The sequence below is a fragment of the Vulpes vulpes genome, chromosome 7 (assembly GCF_048418805.1).
Source record: "Vulpes vulpes isolate BD-2025 chromosome 7, VulVul3, whole genome shotgun sequence".
NCBI lineage: Eukaryota > Metazoa > Chordata > Mammalia > Carnivora > Canidae > Vulpes > Vulpes vulpes.
In genome coordinates this window covers 74967900-74977986 of record NC_132786.1, presented here as the reverse complement: position 1 = coordinate 74977986, position 10087 = coordinate 74967900, and positions in this window count along the sequence as shown.

Here is a 10087-nt window from a genome sequence, read left to right as displayed (position 1 = left end):
TTATTTCTCAAGATCTGCTCTATATGTTAACTGATATGTGTAAGAATAGGCTCTTGTACAAGGATATGCCATGCAGTCCTATTTGGAATAGCAGGGTAAAAGACTTCTCTAGCCTTCAATTCATATGATGATGGTTTACTGATATGATGGGATATTATACATCTTTGAACAACTAGGAAGAAAAAGGTAAGTGTTATGGTAGGTTTCTATTGCTGGTACTGTAACAAATGAACACATACCTAGAAGCTTAGAACAAAACAAATGTATCATCTCAGAGTTCTTTGGTCAGACTGTAGGTAGGGTTCTTGCCCAAGTAATTCTGAGTATTGTCAGGATTGTATTCCTTTTTGGAGGCCCAGAGAGAATCTGTTTCCTTGCTTTTGCCAACTTGTAGAGGTCACCCACATTCCTTGTCCCATGGGTTCTTTCCTTCACCTTAAAAGGCAAAAACATCAAACCCTCTGAATCTTACTCTGTGGGCACTCCTCTCTCTCTCTCTCTGATCGCAACTGGAAAAGGTTCTCCACTTTTAAGTATTCGAGTGTTCAGATTGGACCCATCTGGATGATGCCAAAAGTCTCCCGATCTCAAGGTACAGACTTGTAAGCACATCTGTAATGTCCCTTTTACCATGTAAATTAACCTGGGCACCAGTCCCAAGGTCCCTAGGTCCCTAGGCATCAGATGTTCCAAGGGATGGACATCTTTGCAGGCCATTATTCTACCTACTGCAGTACATATCCATGCAAATATAGTGCTAATGTCTTTTTTAAAATGAAGATATTATATATATAACAAAAATAAAAATAGTGCTAGAATTACATGTAAAACCATTGATATTGGTTACCTGCAGAAGATGGATGACATAGAAGAGAGAGGGAGAATTTTTTCTTGTGCTTTCTTTTGTACCTTTTGAATTTTGAATCATGTAAATTATTATCATTACAAAACCCACATGTTTTTTAAAGGATAAAATCAAACCTCTTTGCAAAATGTAAAAGGAAGATACATGTAGATTGATTTCATTCCAGTCAGGGACTGTGAACCCTAGTATTTGATGAATAATAAATGTGGCTTAGAAACACTCCAGGGCCCTTGTGGAGGAGAACCTAGTGGAGAATGAGCTAAGAGAACAGCTACCAGGCAAGAACAGCAGGGGTTGACTCATTGACCTGATCCTACTACTAGGGCATCCCTGTATCTTTATGTCAGCCATTCCCCAGAGCCTTAAGAGAAACTTGCATTACAACCAGCCACAGGAGAGAAATAAAAAGTGGGGAGGGAGATTCCTCTAATTTTATTAGCATTATTCCTTACAAACTGCACTGATGGATGCTTTGATTATGAAAGACAGATGACAGAAGCAAAATTAGAAGAGTTGATCATGTTTTAAATACAGGGTACTGTTCATATATTGCTCTCACAAAAGAAAAATAGGCTATGTGTTAGCCTATATGCAAGAGTCTTTAAAATATTGTTGAACATTTTATCTCAACCTAAGTAAAAAAGGAATTGTTGGTTAAGTCAGTAACGTTTGTGGTCTACTCTTCTTTGGCACTAATAACCTTGTTTCAAAAAACTAGTTTCGTATATTAATCTGTATATAAGAAAGGAAATATTTGTGTTTAATTAGCTATATTAGTGTCTATGTGGGAACATAGGAGAAATTAAAGTAGTCTTGGTGCTGTTATGTATCACTTCAGGGATGACTGGATTCAGTATTTTTTTCTGAAAGTTTTGAGTCCTGAAAGTCTGGAGTAATCAAAGTTATGGTGCCAAATTCTCTTTGGTGGGTTGTTTTTGTTTATGTTTTTGTTTTTGTTTTTTTTTTTGCTTGTATTATAAAATAACAATTTTTCTCTTCCTGGTAAATAAGTTTTCCCCTAATATGTGAGAAACATTTTAAGCTCTTTAAAAAGAAAAAAAAACTATCTTAGAGACAGATTTTTTATGTAGGAGGCTAAATACCATTGATAGAGTAGCAAAAATTCTCCTCGTGGAGATTTAATGAGTTAAAATTGGCGATATTTTTAAAGAATGCAATCCCCTCCCAAGAAATCAATCCTTAAGACAATGAAAAATAATTGAATAGAAAGCTAGACAAAGATGCTAACAGGAAATTCAAAGATGTGAAAACCTAAGTGATTTAGCTAAAAATCACATGAAATATTTAGCAGCTGTTAGTGAAAATTAAATCCAAATCAAAGTAAAAAAAATACCATCTTAAATTTAATAGATTGGCAATTTTTAAAACTTGATAGTGCTAAGTGTTGACATAGATGTGAAGAACTCTTAGCTTTGTAGTATAATTTAGCAAAAAACTAGTAGAGTTGAACACACACATACACTACAACCATAGAAATTCCACCACCAACTATGCACTGATGAAATTGTCATTTGTCCAAGATGTACAAGATTGTTCAAAACAGCATTGAGTTTTATATGAAAATAATGGAAACTAAGTAAATTACCATCAAAGAGAAAATAGATAAGTGAATTATAGTCTCTAATAGAGTATCAGTGAAAAATGAACAAATAAGTGTAGAAAATGACATCATGGATTAATCTCTCAGACAAGAAATCTTTCAAACAACTTGTGGAAGACTACAGTCTGGTGCTATTTCAGTCTGCTGGGGCTGTCATAACAAAACACCACAGACTGAATGGTGTAAGCAACAGTTATTTCACACAGTTCTGGAGGCTGGAAATTGAAAATAGAGGGGCTGGCATATTCAGTTCTTAGTGAGAACCCTCTTTCTGATTGCAGACAGCTTCTTCTCACCACCAGCGAGAAGGATACCACACTGTGTCCTGTGTTCTCACATGGTGGAGGAAGAAAGAGCAGAAGGGAGCCCTCTGAGGTCTCTATATGGTGAGGGCCCTGCCCATTTGAACTCATCTAAGCTTAATTACCTCCTAAAGGCCCCACTTCTAAATACCATCACATTGGGGATTAGAGTTTAACATATAAATTGAGAGTGTAGGGGACTGGGGGACACAACTCAGAATATAATAGGGTCCTATATATTCAATTTTAAAATCTTAAAAAAAAAATATTTTCAACCTTTGTAGTAAAAGTATGAACATCATAAGTCAGAATAGTTATTCCTTTGGGACATGGGAGAGAAGAAAGAGATCAGTAAGAGATAGACCTGCTGAGTCTCATGTTCACCTTCATGAATTATAAGTATGGGACATGTTGTGTAAATGTGTCCAAATAGAAGTTCATAAACAGAATAAAATGTGCTCATTAAAAACAAATTAAAATTCTGAGAAATAATACACTCAAGGTGCTTAGGCTGACTCATCTTTTTTTTTTCTTGGAATAACTTTGTTTTTAGTTTCTTGCTTAAAAGTCCATTCAACTACTCCTTTTTAAAAAGAAATGAATTCCTTGGTTCTTGGAAATTTTCCTTACCATAATAAGTTACTGCCTTCTTAATGTGAGTGATACTTTCATGCTATAAATCCAAGAAAAGCTTGTGGGCAAATATCAGACTCACCCTTATCATATTATCACTTTGATATATGATATATATATCATTTATATATAAAATATATATCATATATCTCTCATATTTGAGAGAATGTTTTTGCTCTCCATCTAGCTCTCCTTAAATGTGGACAGCTCAGTCATTATGATGCTGGCAACTTTACATCTCTCCTTTCCCTTCCTCCAAATCTCATCACTTCTTTAAGAGGTCTCAGTTTGTTATATATATAAAGGCTTAGCAGTTTGGTATAGAACATTAACCTCAAATTTTGAAAAAAAAAATCATTTCTGAATTAGTTAAGATTAATATGTCATCCAAATAAATAATGTAAACCAACGGGTCTTGGAGACAGATTGCTGGGATTCTAAACTCTGACCCTCACTTAACATAGTTACTTATCTTCTCTAAACCTCAGTAACTTTATTTGCAACTGGGAATAATGTTAATACCTCATAGAGTTTTCTAAAGTCTCAAATGAGAAAATGCAGGCAAGGAACTACTCATAGTCATTGCATTTTTAGAGCTTACTTCCTACCAAGCACTGATGTAGGTCATTCCTTCCCATCCTTCCAACAATCCTTTAAGCAGTTACTGCTTCTATAATCCCGTTTACACATGAATGAGAAGCACAAAGGGTTACACAGTATGTATACAGTCAAAAAGCTGAGGTTAGAATGTAGGCATCCTTAGGGGAACATTATTCTATTCACCACATGACCAAAGATAGAATGCCAGGACTTGGTGACTGATTGGGTGAGAAATAAAGGAGTGAATCGACTGTTGAAGGATTCATAGGGGGAGGAGAAGTGGAGGAGGAGGATTCATAGGTTTGTAGCTGGTAGAAACAGATAAGTAGGTTGTGACAAGTGTCTAAAATGCTGTGCATAAAGCTATGAGCAAAAGGTAGTGATATCTCAGAGTAAGAAGCTTAACCGCCTGTGAAAATTGGAGAAAGTTTCCCATAAAAAATGGATATTTCGGGGATCCCTGGGTGGCGCAGTGGTTTGGCGCTTGCCTTTGGCCCAGGGCGCGATCCTGGAGACCCGGGATCGAGTCCCACATCAGGCTCCCGGTGCATGGAGCCTGCTTCTCCCCCTGCCTGTGTCTCTGCCTCTCTCTCTCTCTCTCTGTGTCTATCATAAATAAATAAAAAAAAAAAATTAAAAAAAAAAAAAAGGATATTTCCCTGGGTCTTGAAGAGCTACTGTAGTAGAAGCTTAGCAGGCAGAGAAGTGTAGGAAGGGCACACTAGAAACCAACTGGGTAATGCCAAGAAATGTAATGCAAGGTACCAATCCCTATGCAATTCTAATTTTCTGTTTAATCTGGTTATTTGTGAGCTTTGTGAAAATGGAGTTTAGCTGGATCTCGAATTCAAAACGACAGCAAATAGTGAGCTTCCAGGGACACCAAGACCAATATTACACATTCCATATGCTCCATTTCACTACAAATGAGCAGCTTTACAACCTGACTCCCTTGAGAGTCTTCAAATAGAGATTTAATTAGAAAGCATTAGAGAAACTCATCCTGAAATAACAAAGGCAGTGGTAGCCATAGGAAGACATTACCCTAGTGAGAACCTGGTTCACTCACTGCAGATTCTATCAGGAAAATGGACAAATGAGAAGATTATCTCCAATATCACAAAAAGTACTGACATATAAACTTATAGTTAGATAATAAATATTTTTAAGAAGTGTTTCATTCAATGAAACTAGTTTATTAATTTCTGCATTATCCATGGAAACACAGCAGAAAGAAGATTGTAGAAGATACAGTAAAACAGAAAAGAGCTCTTGAAAAATGATCATAGCTCTTTTGTAATGATGACTTTATTATAATTAATAATTTGCATTATATTAAATTACCAGTGTTTATACTAAATATTTATAAATATGATCCAAGTTTTTTGATTGACAAATGACTGATAGAGCTATTGATAATGTGATCCTTATTTTAATACTGTTGATATAATTTTCTAAGTTTGTATGATCTCTTCAGAGCCAAGTATTCATTATGCAAACAGTGCTAAAATACATATATGCATGAGGTTGTAATTACTATCTATCCCAGAATCATAGATAAGCTCTATTTTGGGAATAACTGATTTGTGTCTAACAGAAGAAATGAGGGATAATTAATTGTCTTGAATCACGTATCCTCATTTATATGTTGGAACTTACCTGTGGGCCATACTGTTCTGTAATCCTTGTTTTGAACAGCTCTTGCCAACAGCTTTTAATTCCTAAGTATATTTATGTGAATGTCTGAGGCTGACATAGCCCATATTTGAGGTGAAAGTATTTCTTACCCACTGATGTATCAATAAAACTTAATGTTTTGTAGGAGAGCTAATAGGGTGCATGGTAAGGGATATGGTAGGGGTAAGTGCTTCTTAAGATGGATGATCATAATGAAAAGTAAAGGAAAAAAGGAAGAGAGAGAGAAAAAAGTAGCAGTTGTGTGCATGCGCTTGCAAACATGTACACGGACACACACATACAGACCTATTTGAGCATCTGCTATGTGCCAGGCACTGAGGATGCAGTGAGCATATATGCCCTGCATTCACAGTGCTTGCATTACACTGTAGGGAGACCAGCAATAACTGGAGGAAATTAGTATAGGAGAAAAATAACCTAGTTACGGATCATAGAGAGGTGAGAAGGGAGTAGCAATGGACATGGAAGCTCTCAAAGATAAGGGGATATATCAGCAAAGATGTAAAGTCTAATAATAGCAACCCATTAGGATGTTTGAGGAAAGAGCATCTTGGCAGAATGAATAGCTACTAAGAAGGTCCTGAGATGCCCGCCATGTTCCATAAATGGTGGGAGAGCTGGAGGCTGAGAATGATAGAAATGAGGTCACAGAATTTGAGAGGCTAGACCATGTTGGGGTTGTGTTGATCATACTAAGGACCTTAGGCTTGTGCCATGTAACACTGTAGTCACTGACCAAAGGTCACTCTTGAGCACTTGAAATGTGTCTAGTGTGACTGAATTTTAATTTGATTTTATTGTAATTTTAAATTAAAACTTTAAAATTGATACTCAACTCAGTTATTGGGAAACTTCTCAGTATGTTTGAACAACTTGGGTATGCAAATATATTTTAACTGTAAATTTAATTGAATCTAAACATGAATCAAGTGTTTCCAATTAAAATACAGTGCCTGAGTTGAGATGTAGTAAATATATAAAATACACACTGACTCGAAGATTGAGTGCCAAAGAGGACTTTATTTATTTATGTATTTATTAAAGATTTTATTTATTCATGAGAGACACACAGAGAGAGAGATGCAGAGACATAGGCAGAGGGAAAAGAAGGCTCCCTGAGGGGAGTCCAATGCAGGCCTCGTTCCCAGGACCCAGGGATCACGACCTGAGCCAAAGACAGAGGCTCAACTGCTGAGCCCCCACAAAAGACTTCAAAATATCTCAATTTTTGTATCAATTATATGCTGAAATGACAATATATATAATCTGATCATAAACCATCCTAATAGGCAGAGGAGTATTAATGTGTGAGAAATGAATACTGATAAAATTCTATTGGGAATGTATATTAGAGCATTTTCTGGGAAATATTTTTGAGAAAATACAGCAAAAAATTAAAACAGAAACTTATTTATCAAGCAACTCCACATGTAGAAATATATCATGCAGAAATGAGTATCACAAGAATAAAGCTATAAACATGCCCCTTACAACTTATTTAAAATAGAATCAAACTAAACAGCCCCAAATGAGGGACACATTAAATTTGTTATATAGTCATACAATGTAATACTAAGAAGTCATTTAAATTATAAATGTATGTGTATCATTATGTAGGGGCAGTTGTCAATTAACCTGGAGAAGCAGTCTATACATATTGACACCATATCATAAAATTTCATGAAATATAAATAATTCCATAGAAACACATATTTAACTTAATTTCTGTCTTTTTCTGAGAGTTACACATTATAACTTTAACAACTTTTTCTGATGTAGCATAATGATATAGGTGATTTTTACTTTCTCTGGCTTCTTAGACTCTAAAATTGCATACATTTTAGGATATAAAGACGTAAAGACTGCAATGATAATAATAATGTGAAAAACTAAAGTGTTGCTGTTATTTTCCTTGCTGAGGGACTTTAAGAGTATTGTTCAAAAAAATGCAGGTATGTTTCAAAATCATAGATCATTGTGGAAATTTAATGATCTCCTTTTGGTCATGGAGATGAAATTTTAATAGATGCTATCAATGATAATGATCCCATTTTTTTATAGTTGAATGAGTTTTAAAACACATTTTGTTAAATAACCTTTGCATATATACCAATGAAGTACTAAGGAAATCTTTCTAATGCAATAATATAGGTTATATTTTTTTAAATCAAAATAACAAAAAAAAATCAGTTTGTAGTTCAGAATTCCATGGTGTCATGAGCTCAGCCTTAGATGAATGTAAGTTCTTCCAGGACTCTGCTTTATTTATGGCCCTTTATGTGAGTTTTGCTGGCTGTGCTAACTCCAATTTTTAGGTGAATAAAATATCATTATGACTTCTTTAGTGGAAAAGAAAAGGGAAAATTCATTCAAGGTATGCAGAATATTATTAAAGATTACAGAGACAGAAATGAGCAGAGTACCAGGGAATGACATTAATGTGGCCTGCCTGACAATCTAGAGAGGAAGAAGAAGTGTGTGCAAGTAACAAGTGGGAATCATTCATGGCAATCCAGAGGACTAGCACTGAAGAATCTGAATGTGATGAATCTGGTGAGACCATTCTAAAGACCTGTGAAGGCTCCATATCAGGGGAAAGAATATTGACAGTCTTTCTGGTAGTTTCCAATGAAGCTATCACCTCTACCTAGCGTCACTGAAATTAATATTATCTAAGGACCATTTTTAGACCTTGGAGTCTACATTTTTTATGTATTGACATAGGGGCACATGCTCATGCTCTACCCAACTCCACCAATACAACAATTTTGTAATTGCTAAACTAGAGTTTAAACAAAATGCTGTCTGGTTTTTATTGTTGTTGTTTTTTATTTGCAGTAAAGACTTTCTATTGTGCTGATGATCTAAGTCAAGGATCGTAAATGCAACATAGGCCTTGCATAAAAGAAATACATATTTTGTATACACAAAGCTTATGCAGTGGACCTTCAGCTTAACCCCCCCCCCCCCCAAAAAAAATAGGACAATGAAATTGCTTATATTAGGATATATCTTTTTGATCTTCCTTAGGTAAACACTAATGTCCATCTTCTACAGAAAATCCTTTAAGATTTTACTTAAGCCTTCTTTATCTCCTTTACCTAAGTGATCTTTTTAAGAGAAATCACTCTCTATGAACCACTCCCAGGGAATTATATAAACCACATTTACAGTGTAGACCCAGACACAGAATGTGTAGATAACACTAAAAACACATCTTAATATCTCAGTTTACTAAATTATTTTGAAGCTTAGTAACATAGATTCCAGTCAAACCAGGAAGAATGTTTAATCAAAAAGAGCGTGTATTTCAAACTTCAGTCTTGTTCCATGAAATATTTCTCCATTTCCTATGAGACAGAAGAGAGAGAAGAAAGAAAAAGACAGGCTTGGGCTTTTTGGTCTTGAATATGTTTACATCATTTGCATATAAAATACAGAATAAACTTGGAGTTTAAAAAGTAACAAAAAATAAAAAGAAAGAAATATTTGCTGTAGTTTTTGTCATGACATGATGAGGCATCAAAATAAATGACTTGGCTCAAAGGCTGAATGAGCCACAGCATGATCATCCAAAAGAAAACACGGTAAATTACTCAGTCAAAAGATTCAAGCAGCAAAGATCACTGGAAGAAAAGTCTGAGTCTTTAGGAAGGCCAAGGAGATGCTTCTGTTTTAAGTCTCTGGTATTAGAAATGATCTCTGTCCTTACAAGCTCCAAAAAGCTGTGGATCCACGTTTATGGCAGAATAACCTTGTTAGCTGCTAGAGAAAGGTCAGAATTCTCACCCAATCCACCCTTAAGTCTTGTCGCCACCATCACAACTTAGTGCTGGTTAAAAGGGCTCAAAAGGCCTGTTAACAGAAAATTAAGGTAATGAGTTTTTTATTTTCCATGTTGAAGTAGTTCCTAATCCGTTCTCTCAGCTGTGACCACTCAATCATAATATAGTTTAAAATAGATTGGCTGCCTCACTCAGTAGCAAATGGGAGTTCAAATGAACTCTATTCCTGTTTGGACCATTAATAACAATAAATCCGCTGCAACATGAGGGACTTTATATAGATCCCTCTCATGCATTTCACACTCACTGAAAAACCTATCAGCAAAGTTTGCTCAGAAGTAGCTAGGAGGCCAATATCATCAACGTCGCATTGCTCAACAGAATTATTTCGTATATACATTGTCTCTATTACTAATTTCATTTAGTGCCTTTATTTCTGAACATGTCAAATATATTTCCCATATCAACTTTATTCAGCTTGTTCTCACAAGAAATTTTATACAATATTATTTATCAATGTACATGGATTCTTCTATTCCTTTTCTTCCCGCACTGAGAAGTTCTGATACAGTCTGTTAGAGGA